The sequence below is a fragment of the Pinus tabuliformis genome, chromosome 2_1, assembly GCF_031772625.1.
Source record: "Pinus tabuliformis cultivar Carrire ecotype Pingquan chromosome 2_1, CPIR1, whole genome shotgun sequence".
NCBI classification, from domain to species: Eukaryota; Viridiplantae; Streptophyta; class Pinopsida; order Pinales; family Pinaceae; genus Pinus; species Pinus tabuliformis.
This window is the reverse complement of record NC_142299.1, coordinates 684,527,466-684,545,181: the sequence shown is the minus strand read 5'-3', so window position 1 is coordinate 684,545,181 and position 17,716 is coordinate 684,527,466.

Below are 17,716 nucleotides of genomic sequence, written 5' to 3'. Positions count from 1 at the left end.
AAGATCTAATCTGTGATTTTCTCAAACAACTTGGAGTCGCCAAGAAACCCGTGTACAAGGGTCCTGCATGTTGCATACATTGAGCTCTAGGAGCTCTGAGGGCTTGTGTTTCTTACTAGAGCAACATACGACCACAGGGTGACTCGCCCTCCTCTAGTGGTGTGCACTGGAACAAGATGATTCGCTCTCTTGTGGGACAAGATGATTCACTCTCTTTTGGAACAGGATGATTCGATCTCCTGTGTAGCAGGATGATTAGTTCTCCGGTGAGGCATGGATTGATGTGTTCTCCATGGCGATTGTAGTAGGATTGATGTGTTCTCTTGTGAGGCCTGAATTGATGTGTTCTCCAGGCAGCCTAGATTGATGTGTTCTCCATGGTGATTGTAGCAGAATTGAAGTGTTCTCCTATGAGGACGGGATTGATTAATTTCTCTTGTCGAGATATCCTACCCATGTAGTCTGGGACTCATGGGAAGTACCTCTCATCTGATCAATGAGTAGGGAAATGAAGTTAGGGACCATAGTAGTACCGATGGATGCATCATTTGTTGGAAATAATACTGAGAGGGGGGGTGAATCAGTATTATCAAATTCTTTTCAATAGATCTTCCTTATTTATACTTTGAATAATTCTTCAAATATTGATCATTACTTTGTATGTCAGTATCATAAAATAATGAGCAGGAACAAGAAAAGCAAATAGTCACACAAAAGAACACCAGATATAAGGTGGAAACCCAATGTGGGTGAAACCCACCTGCTGCAATATGTCTCTATCTTCTTTTAATAAGAAACTCCTTTTACAATGATTTTGTATTGGTGTAGTCCTTTACCAGTACGCAGGCTACAACCTGCAGAGAGCTACAACTCTCTCTCTCTCGTTTTCTAGTCTCTCCTGGAAGGGAGCTACAACCCCCTACTTCTTTTCTTTCAAGGACCACTTTTCATTAATTTTCAGACTGGATCCAAGAACATCAAAAACCCATCAACTACACTTGCATCTTCAATCTCTGATTTCACCAAAGCCAACCCGCATACAGATCTGCAAATATTTCCTTATAACTTTGCAGTTGTTCCATACATCAGACATACCCAGATCATAACATGTGTACAATAAAACATGCATCAATAATTCAGACCCAGATTATTAGATTTATAGATCAAGCGTGTGCCACATACCACTATTCCAGCCTTAAGATTTTGACCCATCAATAGAACTTATCCTTCTCCTTACGCTCAGGTTCCTTCTTCATTCAGATCCAGATCTGCACCATAACCCAATCACCATATTCCAGATCTAGCACTTTATCAGATATTCAATAATTCAGAAGATGCTTTGCCAAATGATATCCTTCCTCTTTTATAGCCTTAGTCCTTTCTCAATACCACGGTCCAAAACCATAGGATCAAAAAAACCGTTGGACTAATACCATGAACCAACCATGAAAGTGCGTGAGATCAACACTTTTGGATGCAATACCACGGACCAAAACCATAGGATCAAAAACTGTCGAACTAATACCATGAACCAACCATGAAAGTGCGTGAGATCAACACTATTGGATGCAATACCACGGACCAAAACCATAGGATCAAAACTGTCGGACTAATACCATGAACCAACCATGAAAGTGTGTGAACTTTTCTCTTGCATGAAGGGAACTTTTCTCTGCATGAAAGTGCGTAAACTTTTCTCTACATGAAATAAACTTTTCTCTGCATAAAAGTGCGTGAACATTTCTCTACATGAAATAAACTCTTCTCTGCATAAAAGTGCGTGAACTTTTCTCTACATGAAATAAACTTTTCTCTGCATAAAAGTGCATGAACTTTTCTCTACATGGAATAAACTTTTCTCTGCATAAAAGTGTGTGAACTTTTCTCTACATGGAATAAACTTTTCTCTGCATAAAAGTGCGTGAACTTTTCTCTACATGGAATAAAATTTTCTCTGCATAAAAGTGCGTGAACTTTTCTCTGCATGAAGGAAACTTTGTTGCACTATAATTTATCAAATAAATTTGCTGCACTATAATTTATCATTTGTGTGATTTTCCATCAAGGACAACACTTGTCTCATAATGCCAACAATCTCCCCCTTTGGACTTGATGGCAACAATACCAAATCACTCTCCCCCTTTGACATCAAGGGCAAAGGGCGAACCAAGATATTCTCTTTCCTAGAAAGGCATTCCGCTGTTCATACTCCCCCTGAGTACCTGTTGAAATCTCTGAATGAGCTCCCCCTTTGTATATGCCAAGGTGTACCAATCTGTTCATGCTACATGCTGAAAGCTCTGCTCTTTCTGAATTGTGATGTTCATGCTCCCCCTGACTGTAGGAAAGATCTGCAAAAGATGTTCTTCAAGAAGAACCAAGACTTATAGATCATGAAATAGATAGAGACGTATTGCAGCAATATTCAGACCAGCATCCATGATCTCCTTCTGTACTTCCTCCATAATGCCAACAATGCATGATATGCTCCCCCTGAACCTGTGCCATTCGATCTTCGACCAATGTACGCATATACTTCAGATGAACCTTGCATACAACCAACAATCAGAAGAGATTCAACAACAAGATGATACATCAACAACCCCCAGCTTTTGCCTGAGGTATTCAAAGGTCTCCCTAGGCAATGGTTTGGTGAGTATATCAGCAACCTGTTCCTTAGAAGGAACATACTCCAACTTGACCTTTTGTTCAGGCACTTGTTCCCGGAGAAAGTGATACTTGATTGGTATGTGCTTGGTTTTTGAGTGCATGACTGGGTTCTTTGAAATGCTGATTGCACTTGTATTATCACATAAGATGGAGATAGGTGGTGTACAAGTGATTTGAAAATCCTGCAGGGTCTACATCATCCAAAGGAGTTGAGTGCAGCAAGATGCAGCAGCAACATATTCTGCTTCAGCTGTAGACAAGGCAATCGAACTCTGTTTCTTGCTGAACCAAGATACTAATCTGGAACCCATAAAGAATGCACCACCACTTGTGCTCTTCCTGTCATCCACGCTTCCGGCCCAATCTGCATCAGTATAAGCATGAAGTGTGAGATCTGTATCTCTAGGATACCATAAGCCATAATTTTGAGTCCCTTGAAGATATTTGAAGATTCTCTTTACTGCCTAAAGATGAGTTTCCTTTGGATTTGCCTGAAATCTTCCAACTATTCCCACTGCATGCATGATGTCTGGTCGGGTACCTGTCAAATAAAGTAGACTTCCAATCATAGATCTGTAGGTTGGTTGATGTATTGCTGCTGATTCATCATTTGCACTGAGGCTACATCCTGTGACCATGGGTGTACATACTGGTTTTGCATCTTCCATGCCATATTTCTTCAAAATCTACTTGAGATACTTGGTTTGAGACAAGAAGATCCCTCCTTCCTTTTGTTGGATTTGCAGGCCAAGAAAATATGTCAATTCTCCAAGCAAGGACATTTCGGATTCTTTCTGCATCACCAAGGCAAAGCTTTGACTCATAGATTCTTCATTGCTGCCAAAGATAATGTCATCTACATACACAACAAGTATTAGCAATTTGTCATTTTCAATTTTTATATAAAGATTGTTATCTGCTGATCCTTTTGAAAAACCTTGTTGATGAAGATATTTGTCCAAACGATAGTACCAAGCCCTTGGAGCTTGTTTAAGACCATAGAGAGCCTTTTTCAGTCTGCATACAAGATTTGGATCATTTCCAAGAATGAACCCATCTGGTTGCTCAATGTATACTTCTTCTTCTAAGTCTCCATTCTGAAACGCTGATTTCACGTCCATTTGAAATACTTTGAACTTTTGAAAGCTTGAGAGAGCAAGGAACATTCAGATGGCCTCAAGTCTTGCAACAGGAGCAAAATTTTCCTCAAAATCTATTCCTTCTTGCTGCGCATACCCTTTACAAACAAGTCTTGCCTTGTTTCTAATTACTTCCCCATTTTCATTCAACTTATTTTTGAAGACACATTTTGTCCCTATAACATTCTTATCCTTTGGTCTAGGAACCAACTCCCAAGTGTTGTTCTTTTCGATCTGCTCAAGTTCTTCATCCATCGCTTTGACCCAACATTCATCTTTGCATGCCTCTTTTACATTTTGTGGTTCAGTGGAGGAGAGTAATGCCAAATAGCTTGAAGCTTCTACAATTGTTCTTCTTGTTTGTACACCTGCTTCTTTCTGCCCCAAAATCTGAGATTCTGGATGATTCTTCTGAACGTACCGGGATGGAGTCTTCTCTTCTATTCTTATCTGTTCCTCTGGTGCTCCTTGAGGTTCTTCTTCTTCATCATTCTGTCTTTGAGGGTAGTCTTCATCTTCTTCGATATTTTCATGATTTACTTGCCTAGGAATGTATCCCTTTTCATCAACCACTACATCAATGCTGTCAACAATTCTTCCAAGTCTTTTATTGTAGCACTTATATGCTTTGCTGTGTGGAGAATAACCAAGAAGAATGCCTTCATCTGCTCTAGGTTCAAGTTTACCAAGTTGCTCATCGGTATTCTTAATATAGCATTTGCTCCCAAAGATTTTGAAGTGCTTTACCGAAGGAGTCTCACCATACCAGAGCTCATGAGGAGTTTGAGTGCTGTTCACTCGAACATTTGTTTTGTTGAGAATAACAACCGCAGCATATGCGGCTTCACCCCAGAAAGTTGCGGGAGTTCCAGACTCATCCAGCATAGCACGAGCCATTTGTTGGACTGTTCTGTTCATCCTTTCCACCACTCCATTTTGCTGAGGAGTTCTAGCTGTAGAGAATTCTCTTCTTATCCCATGTTCTTCACAAAAATCGAAAAATTCATTTGAGGTAACTCCCCACCTCTGTCAGACCTGAGGCACTTAATTTTGTAACCTAATTCATTTTCAACCAAGGCTTTGAAGGATTTGAATTTCTCGAATGCTTCGTCTTTGTGCTTCATAAGTCCTAACCAAACAAACTTGGAGAAATCGTCAATGAATAATATCAAGTATTCTTCTCCTCGAGGTGTCCTTTTCCTAAATGGACCACATACATCTGTATGGACTAGCTCAAGAGGCATGCTAGTTGATCCTTCCTTCTCTGGAAAGTTAGTTCTGGTTTGCTTTCCAAACTGACATGATTTGCATATCGTGTTGTCTGGAATTTTGATATCTGGAAGACCACGAACTGCCTGATATTTGCATGCTTTCCTTATTTGTGAAAATCTTAGATGCCCCAACCTCCGGTGCCATAACCAGTGTTCATCATCCTTGCTCAAATAGCATTGTTGTTGTCCTTCTTCAAATATGTATAGATTATTTGGAGTTCTTCTACCTTTGATCACTGTTTCACCTGTATCAAGATCACGAACACGATATCTGTTTGATCTAAATATCACCTCGGTTCCTTGATCACACATCTGGCTGACACTTAGAAGATTATGCTTCAATCCATCAACATACAAAACATTTCCAGCTTTGACCTTTTCTTTTAACTGAGCAGTGCCTTTTCCTTTTATAGCTGCAGGAGTATCATTTCCAAAAGAAACTTTCTTTCCCTTTTCTAAAGCAGAATATGATTCAAGTTTTTCTTTATCACCTGTCATATGTTTCGAACATCCACTGTCAATGTACCATAGATTTTCTTGTCCTTCTGCATAAAATGCTATCCCACATCTTTCCGTTTGTGGTTCCTTTATTCTCCATGTTCTGGTGCTTGAGGCTTGTTCCCTTGTCTGCTGAAACCTACTCCTGCATTCAGAATCTTCATGACCAAAGTTATTGCAAATAGAACATTCAACTTCATTTTCAAGAGCCGAAAAGTTGTTATAGGTCCTTTTTGTAATCCCGATCATACTTCTTTGTTTTTGAGCTTCTCTAGTCATGATTGTTTTATATGCAACACATTGAGCTGCTTTGTGACCGAAGTTATGGCAAGAGAAACATTGCCCATTGAAGAAACTTCTGCGATTATCAAATCTACCGGCCAAATGATTGTAATTTCTATTGTCATCCATTCTTGAAGCAAATTGAGAAGATTTTACCGGTGGCTGGTTGTAGCTTTTGTTCATCCTTAAGACAGATTGCCCCTGGTTTACCTGATAGTCTTTGTTCGTTCTTGATGTAATTCATCCCTGCTTTACCTGGTGATCTCCATTGTGCTTTTGCTCATTCCTTCTTGCTGCATCAAGATAACTCTTTGAGGTGGATGCTTGAGATGTTTCTCCACTATACCCCATACCTGTCTTGTTTAGCGGAGAACACTGTACATTGATGATCTCATCCAGAGTTTCAGATCCTTTGACAAACTTAAGATTAATAGCCTTTGTTTTCTCAATTTCTTTTCTAAGGTCAACAATTTCACCTTCTAACTTTTCAAGATATTTTTCTTTTTCATCAATTTGAAATTGTAGAGTATCAATGATCATATTCTTTTCTTCTATACATGTCTTAAGTCTAGAAATCTCTTCATAAAAACTATCCACATCTATAGCATCCATGTAATCATCATCTTCAAATGCCATTAAAAGTTTATAGTCATTACCTCGTTCATCTTCATCACTATTTGATAGACCATCACTGTCTTCATGAGTGTAGTAGCATTCTGTTTCTTGTTCCATCTAGCCGGTTCCTTTCCTTTGTCAATCTTATCCTTATGAGGACATTTGGCAGCATAATGACCTACTCTTCCACAAGCAAAACATTTAAAAGGTAGCTTACCTCTGAACCTTCCAGTACCCCGTTGAAGATTTCTGACAAAATTTGATTATTCTTCTTCTTCTGGCACGTGACTTGATTCATAGTAGTCTCCATTGCCTGAAGCCTTAAAAGCAGCTTCTCTCCTGTCTGATGGACCTCATTTTCTCATTTCATAAGCAGTTAGAATTCTGTGTAGCTGAGACATAGTAAGAGTTCATAGATTTTCCTTTTCTTCTATTGCAGATACTTTAGATTCAAACTTAGGGGACAATGATCTTAGGACTTTTTCAACCACAACAGCCTCTTTTATTTCTTCACCCAAGTTTTTCATACAATTAACAATCTCATCTACCCGAAGGAAATAGTTAGCCACACTTTCATCATTATACATTCTGAGATTCTCATACTGAATCCTGAGGGTTTGAAGTTTTGCACGTTTTACCTATTCATCTCCTTCATAGCTCAAAACAATCTTGTCCCATATTTCTTTTGCGGATTTATATTGCATAACCTTCACGAATTTAGATTGAGATAGACATCCTAGAAGAGTATTAACCGCCTTTGCATTTGTTTCATATTTCTTCTTCTCAGCTGAATCTGTAGGAGTAGCTGATGGAAAAGTATACCCTGTTTCTATAATGTCCCATACTTTTGTACCCAAAGATTGAAGATAGGCAGTAACTCTTACCTTCCAATATACGAAGTTTGTCCCATCAAAAATCGGTGGCCTGATTGATGCTTCCCTCTCGTAGTTGCTCATGATGTTAGATCTTCCTTCAAGCGATCAAGCTTCTTCAGAAGGACCGCTCTGATACCAATTGTTGGAAATAATATTGAGAGGGGGGGTGAATCAGTATTATCAAATTCTTTTCAATAGATCTTCCTTATTTATACTTTGAATAATTCTTCAAATATTGATCATTACTTTTTATGTCAGTATCATAAAATAATGAGCAGGAACAAGAAAAGCAAATAGTCACACAAAAGAACACCAGATATAAGGTGGAAACCCAATGTGGGTGAAAACCACCTGCTGCAATATGTCTCTATCTTCTTTTAATAAGAAACTCCTTTTACAATGATTTTGTACTGGTGCAGTCCTTTACCAGTACGCAGGCTACAACCTGCAGAGAGCTACAACTCTCTCTCTTGTTTTCCAGTCTCTCCTGGAAGGGAGTTACAACCCCCTACTTCTTTTCTTTCAAGGACCACTTTTCATTAATTTTCAGACTGGATCCAAGAACATCAAAAACCCATCAACTACACTTGCATCTTCAATCTCTGATTTCACCAAAGCCAACCCGCATACAGATCTGCAAATATTTCCTTATAACTTCACAGTTGTTCCATACATCAGACATACCCAGATCATAACATGTGTACAATAAAACATGCATCAATAATTCAGACCCAGATTATTAGATTTATAGATCAAGTGTGTGCCACATACCACTATTCCAGCCTTAAGATTTTGACCCATCAATAGAACTTATCCTTCTCCTTACGCTCAGGTTCCTTCTTCATTCAGATCCAGATCTGCACCATAACCCAATCACCATATTCCAGATCTAGCACTTTATCAGATATTCAATAATTCAGAAGATGCTTTGCCAAATGATCTCCTTCCTCTTTTATAGCCTTAGTCCTTTCTCAATACCACGGTCCAAAACCATAGGATCAAAAAAACTGTTGGATTAATACCATGAACCAACCATGAAAGTGCGTGAGATCAACACTTTTGGATGCAATACCACGGACCAAAACCATAGGATCAAAAATTGTCGGACTAATACCATGAACCAACCATGAAAGTGCGTGAGATCAACACTTTTGGATGCAATACCATGGACCAAAACCATAGGATCAAAAACTGTCGGACTAATACCATGAACCAACCATGAAAGTGTGTGAACTTTTCTCTTGCATGAAGGGAACTTTTCTCTGCATGAAAGTGCGTAAACTTTTCTCTACATGAAATAAACTTTTCTCTGCATAAAAGTGCGTGAACATTTCTCTACATAAAATAAACTCTTCTCTGCATAAAAGTGCGTGAACTTTTCTCTACATGAAATAAACTTTTCTCTGCATAAAAGTGCGTGAACTTTTCTCTACATGGAATAAACTTTTCTCTGCATAAAAGTGCGTGAACTTTTCTCTACATGGAATAAACTTTTCTCTGCATAAAAGTGCATGAACTTTTCTCTACATGGAATAAACTTTTCTCTACATAAAAGTGCGTGAACTTTTCTCTACATGAAGGAGACTTTGTTGCACTATAATTTATCAAATAAATTTGCTGCACTATAGTTTATCATTTGTGTGATTTGCCATCAAGGACAACACTTGTCTCATAATGCCAACATCATTGTATCTATCGTACTCCCTACGCTAGGATGACCTCCATTGATCTGGGATCAATGATACTGGTCTGGGACTAGTGGTAGGAGTGGTACATTCTATGACACTAACTTCGAGTCGATTGTTACTGGTCTGGGACCAGTGGTACGCACTCTAAGACTAACTTTGAGTCAGTGGAGGATGTTACTGGTCTGGGACCAGTGGTAAGAGTTGTACTCACTATGATGCTGACTTTGGTTTGGTTGAGACTGGTTTGGGACCAGTGGTACATACTCTGAGACTGATTTTGAGTCAGCATGATACATCTTCGATCATTTCTTATTCTTCATAATTCAAACAAAAGCAGAGCAGAGCATAACAGAGCAGAGCCATACAGATCAGTACAGGGCAGAACAAGACAAAGCAGAACAGGCAGAATAGAGTAGAGCAGGGCAAGGGTCAGGTTGTACAGGGCAGTGCATTTGATGGATGAATAGTAACGATCGATAGACAGATTGCAAATGAAGTTCTCCCTAGTTGAGAGGGAGTGTTAAATTGACAACTAGGGCCAAACTTAATGTGGGTCATCTTATTCATGGCTAATAATATTTTTATTAGATTCCTCTCGTCAAGAGGTGTAGGATTGATCTAAATATCATCCGATTCCGATAAGGATTTATGGAGATATGAATTTATTTTGATTATGGAATTATTATCAAGCCGACCTACAACTCATGTAGGCTCAGAAGCCCAACAGTCGTATTTGTTCAAACATCATAAATTATGTATAAATAAAAGAGGAATTTTCCTCATTTTCACTCACTCATCTCATCTCATTTCTTTCTCTCTACTGCGTAGAAAAGAGTCTCTTCTCTACTGCGTAGAAAAGGGTCTCTCCTTCACACATGTGAAGCCGGAAGCTACTGAAACTGAAGCTACAACTGCAAAAGTAAAGTTTGACCTGCGTGGACCAAAATATCTCCTCATCTGAACTGTGTTGTAGGTTCATCTGAACCTCCTCTAAAAGCCGCAACTTTTGGTGATGGAATCAAGTCAATCTAATGGACGGTTTGCAAGATATCGATTGCGCTAGTTTGAAGGACGCTGCTGAAACTGAAGCTGCAACTTCAGAAGTAAAGTTTGACCTGTGTGGACCAGAAGATCTCCTCATCTAAACTATGGTGTAGGTTCATCTGAACCTCCTCTGAAAGTCGCAAATTTTGGTGGTGGAATCAAGTCAATCCGACGGACGGTTTGCAAGATATCGACTGCCCTAGTTTGAAGGAAGCTGCTGAAACTGAAGTTGCAATTGTAGAAGTGAAATTTGACCTGCGTGGACCAGAAGATCTCCTTATCTGAACTGCGTTGTAGGTTCATCTAAACCTCCTCTAGAAGCCGCAACTTTTGGTGGTGGAATCAAGCCGATTCGACAGTCGATTTGTGAGATATCATCTACCCTAGTTTTGATGATGAAGTCGCTAATGTTGATGTTGTTGATCTAGGGTTTGCTACTGCTGATATAAATCAGATTTATTGTACTATTTCTCTTAGTTGAATTATTGAAGATAAAAGAACATTTGATCAAAGGGTTTCCCCACACATTGTGGGGTTTGTCCCTGGCTAGCCACCACATCTTGTATCTCTTGCCTTGGCTTGTTTTCTGTCGATCGTTTAATGTTCTATCTACACTTTACTTTATGTACATGTGATTGCTAACCTGTGGAATATAATAAGAAAAAGAGGTAAACTGTTAAGCATAGAACATACCATAACTTAACAAAATGGAATAGATAAGGCTACCATCTTATTTATAAACATTAACACCTTCCAAGAGAAGTCTAAGGGTCTTGAACTTGGACAAAAAATCTTCAATGGAAGAAAATTTATTGAGGTCCAACGTAAGCAACTCATTTTCAAGTTGATGGGCTCTAATTTCATTTTTAATTCCAAAATCTTTATTGAATTATTTCATTGCTTCATCAGGGGTATCAATTTTTGCGATATGGAATCTAAGGTCTGTACAAATAGACATCCTATCAACCCGCGTGCTTGATATTGCTTATTTTCCCAATTGGATTTCTTATCTTCATCTTTAGGTTTAGACTCTTGGCATGAGGCTATTCTATAAATACTTTTACTTATAAGTAAATCCACAATGTAGGATAGCCATTGGAAGTAGTTGGTGTTGTTATGAATAACTAGGCATGGAATTTCCATTTTAAAAGAAACTGAAGCTGTAGAAGTTGAAATTAAGTGTTACAATGGAAAGATCTCGAAAAATTAGGTTGATTAAAAGAAACGGCTTCCCGATAAAGAAGTTAGGGCTTATTGAAGAAAAATTATTGAAGATGTTGATGAACTATGTGAATGTTGGGAAGTGAATTATAATGTTATATTTAAAAAAAATCCCCCCCTTTCCAAACTTAATCTAATTAGCTCACTTTAAAAAAAGAGTATTTTATGTGACCCACTTTTATAAATAAGTGAAAGTCACTTTTACAATGGTAGTTTATGAACTATCGACTAAATTGTAATTTAATTAAAAGATAAAGAGACTTTAGAATTATAAGTGACTCAATTTTTATAATGGGTGAGAACATTTTTACATAAAGTAACTTTAAAACATAAGTTACATGTGCTTTTTGAAAAAGTAACTCAACAAAAAGAAAGACTTGAACCCAAGATCTCTATTCTCACAAAGTAACTTTGGACCAAGTGAGCTAGTTTAAAAGGTTATTAATTTTTGGAAATGAGTAAGGATTTTTTTTTTTGCTCACTGAAGCTTTGGAGTGCGTGCTTACTTGAAAACCCCATTTTCTTGCCTACAAAACAAAAAAAAATCACACAACCCAAAACAAACAAGCAAAAGTAATCCAAGTTTTACAGCTTAAAGTTAGATTTGATCAAAAACTAAATATTTTTCTCAATGTTTTTGATTTTCCGAAATCACAATAAGGCACGGTGGAAAAGAGCATATGCATGAGAAAACTAATTTATTTGTATTTCTAGTTTCTCTAGATCATACAAAGCCGCAGGGCAAAGAGAATATGCAGAAATAAAAGGTATAGATCCGGTAAATAAGAAAAATTATAGAGGACTATAAAATGAAATAAACAGAGAGATAAATAACTATAACTACAAATAAAGACCTTATACCTCCAGATCTTAAAAATAACATAGCTAGGGCTACCGAAAACCTTTTCGCGTGAAATGAAAGGGGTTTCTCACTGGAACAGATGCTCCTAACACTATAGAGCAGTTCTCTCGGCCCGAAAGTGGTCGAAAATAGTAGATCTAGGAAACAACATTCGGATGCAGTTGTACCGACTTTGGATTAGGATCAACAATGGATGCGGCCCTCAAATAGCTCTGATACCATGTAGGAATTTACAAGGTAAGTTCCTTAGATAGAACACCGAAGGACACCACTCACAAACAGATCATAAATCAATACACTAGTATTCTTGACGTGTTTAAAACCCTCAAAGAGAGAAACTGTGCACGGCCTGAGCCAACGCGGCCACTTCCGACAATTTATTAATGTACAAGAAAGAAAATTTACATAATCTTCTCTCATGAATGATCACTAGACAAATGGCATTCCATGCTCTTTAAATAGAGATCATGGACCAATAGGGTGTGAAGCCACGGATCAATTATCGATAATACCGAGGAGAGAATGAATTATCGGATCACATAATGTCTAGAACATATTGTGACCATCGGATTGTAAGTTACAAAAAGTGCATACTAAAGAGAAACACTTTACCTAACTATACACTAGACCAAGTTGTACTTAATTATTTCCTATGTGTCGAAATATCCTAACAGTCCTATTCTAGGTATGCTCCTTCTACATGAATATCTTGAGCTATATCTACCATGCTCCTATATTCTAGAAGATATTTCTAGCCATGCATTTTATTCTCATTATAGATGCTACTTCTTCATGAGTATCTAGAACTCTATGTACTACATGTTTCTAGATTCTATCAAATGTTTCTAGCCATGCAATTTGTACATGCTCCTATTCTACTCAAAACCTTGAAAGAAGACTTGAAGTAAAGAGTTTGATTTAGTAGTAGAGCTCCGGAGGATTTTCCATCTTTTTCTTCTTTTCTTCTTCTTTCACCTCTTGAGTCATGTGAGCTTCTTCCCTCTTTCTTTTGTTGTTGTTTTCCTCTTTAAGCTTAGGACAATTCCTTTTGTAGTGTCCATATTATTGGCATCCATAGCATTGGATTTTGGACATGTATTTGTTGTTTGTTCTTCGTGGACCAAAGTTGTCAAGTTTTCCCTTTCTCTTGGCCATGCTAGCAAATGCTTGCTCCTTTGATCCCACATCTTCCTTTGCTTTAAGTCTGGTTTCCTATGCCCTGCATAGAGACCACATTTCACTGAGTGTGGTTGCTTCCTTCTTGGCATATATGCTTGATGTGAAGTTTCCCCAATCCTCAAGTAGAGCTTTGAGTACTACAATTGTCATCTATTTGTCAGGCATGACTTCCCCAAGCTCTTGAAGTAGATATCTCATTTCAAAGATTTTCATGAAGTAAGGAGCTATTCCTTCCTTTTTTATCTTCATCTTGTACAATTAATTCCTTAGAGATATTACTTCTCTGATTATGAATACCAAGAATAGCTCTACTAGCTTATCATAAATTTCTTTTGATGTTTCAAATTTGGAGAAATAAGGAATGAGAGAGTCTTTGATCGATTCTATTAGAATCCTTTAAGCTCTTGTCTCATCCTTATTGTACTTAGCTAAATCTTGAGTTTGTTCCTTAGCAGGGATAGTGATATTCCGTTTGACATGTTCTAGGAGTCCATTATCCTTGATAAGTAAATCAGTCCTCTTCTTCCATGCAAGAAATTTATTGGCACTTACCAATTTGTCACTTTCCTTGCAAAAAGACATTGATGTATATTCAGAAGGGGCCATATACTTACTTGATAGATTTTGAGATGTAGTAGATTTTCTTTCTCCTTGAAGACTTGATGGCTTTCCTTCTTAGGATCTTGATGTTCTTCAAGTTGCCTTCTCCAAGTGGACTTGCTTGATGATGAGATTTTCTTGATGACTTGTCGCTTGATCTAGGTCCTGCTTCGATCTGCTCTTCTTTGTAGGTGCCTTTATGTAAGGATCTTCTTCTCCTTGAGTAGATTTTGTTTGATGCTTCAACCTTGTAGATGTCTTCCTTGATGAGTGTTCTTGAGTTTCCCTTTCATTGATGTGTCACCTTAGCTCTGATGCCATGTTGAAGAATCTATGGCGATTAGGTGTAGTGTGATTCTTTGTTACTTGATATCAATTTGTGGAGTCTTTTTACTTTTCCTTGTTAGCTTAATCTTATTCTTCTTATTATTAATGTTTGTGTGTGTACTACATCAAACTTCTACCAAAACATAAGAATAGGAACACAAGATGTTGGCTCTCTGCCAGGGCCAAAACCTCTCTTCTCTTGAGAGGAAAACCCTTCAGTAAATTTCTCTTACTGAAGCTTCTTATTGATCAATGCCAAACCCTAGACCTTTGACAAGAATATCCTCCAAGCACAAGTCAATTCCCTCCTCCTTTCTGCACTTTATTCCCCAACACTTTCTTCTTCTGGTACTTCATTCCCTGACACTTCGTCCTCCTTCTTCTGGCACTTCATTCTTCTTTCAACTGTTAGTAAACCTTGTTGCACTTGTTCTAGAATAGGCACTTATCCTTGGTATATGATGAGACTCCTTCTTTGTGATGATCCCTTCCTTCCTCTTGACCAAATGAGCTTCTCCCTTGAGGTGTAGGTACAGACTTGGTATAATTGTCTTGCAGCCTTATTTGTCACATGTGTGGTGGTTTACTTGATGTTGTAAGCTCTTTTCTCCTTCACTTGAGTGCTCTTCTTCTTTGCTTGATTGGGAGGCCTTACTGGCCTAGTTTACTAGCCCCAAATATTAAGATATATTGGTTGTGAGTTGTTGTTGTCATAACCGTAGAGACAACCCTCCTTTTCTCACATGTGTGGTTGTAACTTACCCTAGAAACAGTCTTCTTAAACTCGGTTGTGAACCCTTATTCTTTGCTACTCTTGGAGATCCTTTCCTTGTCCTTTATTCACCCTTTACTTGCCTCCTTTTCTAGTTGATTTCAAAGATATGAGTGTGTTATCTTTGGAGGAGTGGACAGCCTCTATATATATAGGTTTGTCCCTCCTTTAGGCTGACTTGAAGGCCGACTAGAAGACTGCAGGCCAACTTGACATATATAATTCAGATTTCTTCTTTGGTGGTGTCACATGCTAGGAGGAGACTTGACTTTGCTTGGAGGAGTATCCTTTGACTTCTATACAAACATGTACATGGTGCAACATGTCCTTAAGGTATTCAACATTTTTTTTTTTACTATTTGACTCACCTATAGCACTTTAACTTGTGCTAGACCTATTTCAATGAGCAAGAAACTCATTGACATATATTACAAAAATAATATTTTTTTCTTGAATAAATACAAATATCAAAAGCAATTCATGAAGACCGAACCTAGTTACATTTCCTTCAACACATGCTTGGACCTCTATGCAACTACAATGGGCTCAAGGTTCATTGACTTCTCTTGCCTAACCCTTGTCCATCATAAGTCATCTACCTTAGGATCTTGGAACCAATGCCTCTGGTATACTTTTTCAAAGTCACCAATCTGCTCTATAAAAATGTCTACAAAAGTGAGTTTATCAAGGTGGTCTTGATCATGGTGTTCATTTGGGTTTTGGCAATGGAGGGTTTCCTTACTTATTCATGCTCTTCGACCACTACTTAGAGCCTTGTCAAGGCCTCCTCCTTTTCCAACTCTTGTTGTATTTGTGCCATCATCTACATAAGTCTATCTTCTTTCCATTTATCCATCTAGATGACCTTCTCACCAATGTGTACCAACTACACTCTATGCTTCTTGCAATCTATCATAACTAAATGGGGAGTCTTGGCATTCTTCATATTGTTTCTTAAGCAATGGTCACCATTTGGTAGATGTCTCAAGGTTTCTTTCCATCGTTGCTATCATATTCATAACATTTAGACCTGCTCCTTTAAACGTTCATTCTCTTCTTGACGCTCAACATTGTTGGCCCTTAAATATTCCAACGGTTCTCTATTTGCTATACACATGTTGAGGTCGACAATGTTTTACAACAACATCATGGTCAAGGACTCAATTGATCTAATACTATGTGATTTGTAAATGAGGGACTTAGAACCCACTCACTTCACAAACACAGATCCTTGAGAAATTTTAAGAAAATATTTTCTCTATCGCCACTATTCTTAAGCTTGTATAGAGGGCTTTATCTTCTAGAGGTTAATGGAAATGTGTCCTCTTTCCTATACAAATATCTCCCTTCATCTATTCTTCTATTGTTTGTAACCAACATTATGTGAGTTCTCTACAAATTGATAGTTGCAACAACACCTCTTAGGTGAAACCTATATGCAAAAACCAATGTACTATATCCTTCACCAAGCACATGAGGATGTAATGTTTGATGGATTTAAAGTATGGTTTTGTACAGGTGCCAAGTCCAATGCCAATCAACAATGGAGCAACACACTCAACAATATAGTTCTAAGCGTGTCCATTTCTATTTTTAGTAGTTTTGTTTGTTGGCTTGGAGATGTCAGTGCAATCCTCCATATACGAATGGATACAACCACCCTTTTATAGATTACGTCTATTAGTAGAAAATCTACATCTTAGTTAATTCCATTGAGCTCTATGTATGTATTCAATCCCAATGGGAACGATGCACTAGCTCAAGCAATTCCATGTGAAACTAACTCTACTCTTTTAATGACCCTACTTGGCAAATGAACATTCTCTCTCTATATTTTTCAACTCATAATCATGGCCATATCCTTTCACTTCCACCAATGCCAAAAAAATTTGCTTCAAAAATAATCCTATTTTCCCCCTCTACTATCATGCTCATATGCAACAACATTTTATATTTGATGTCAGTGATCGGGGAGAGAAGACATCCATAGGCTATGTATGATTCATACAGTCATCATACAATTGTGTGGAGGAGACAAAATGACCTAGGGAAGATCATTTTGACCCTCAATGAAATCGCAATGCAAGAAAGGAAGAATTTGCCCAAGCAATGACAAATTGGCTCAAGGAATTGTGGAAATGATTCATGCAATGAGAAATCCACCCAAAAATGTCAAAAAATGCCCAAACATGCAAAGAATTAAATCTAGGCAATATGAAATTTACCTAATAACGTCTCAAAACACCCAACCCATGCAAGAATTTGACCTATGCAATATAAAAATATTAATTTACAATGGTATGTTTTATGCTTAAGAGAAATTTACTTCAATTTTTCTTATTAGCCCAATATCAATTTCCCGATTAGCAACCACATTAACATGACAGTAAATGGAGATAGAACATAAATAAAAATAGTAGAAGACAAGCCAAGACAAGAGGACACAAGATGTGGCGCATGCCAAGGCTAAACCCCAATGTGGCGAAACCCTTTGATCAATTCTTCTTATTATTCTTCAAAAGTTCATCAGAGAGAGTAAAATATACAAAATTCACTTGCCAATCAAAGTCAAATATGTCCAGTAAAACAATAGTCACAAGAAGCCTTAACCAAAAAGTCAACGCTAGTCAACGCGAAAGAATTTCTCCTCCAAAACATCTCAGCCAAACCGAG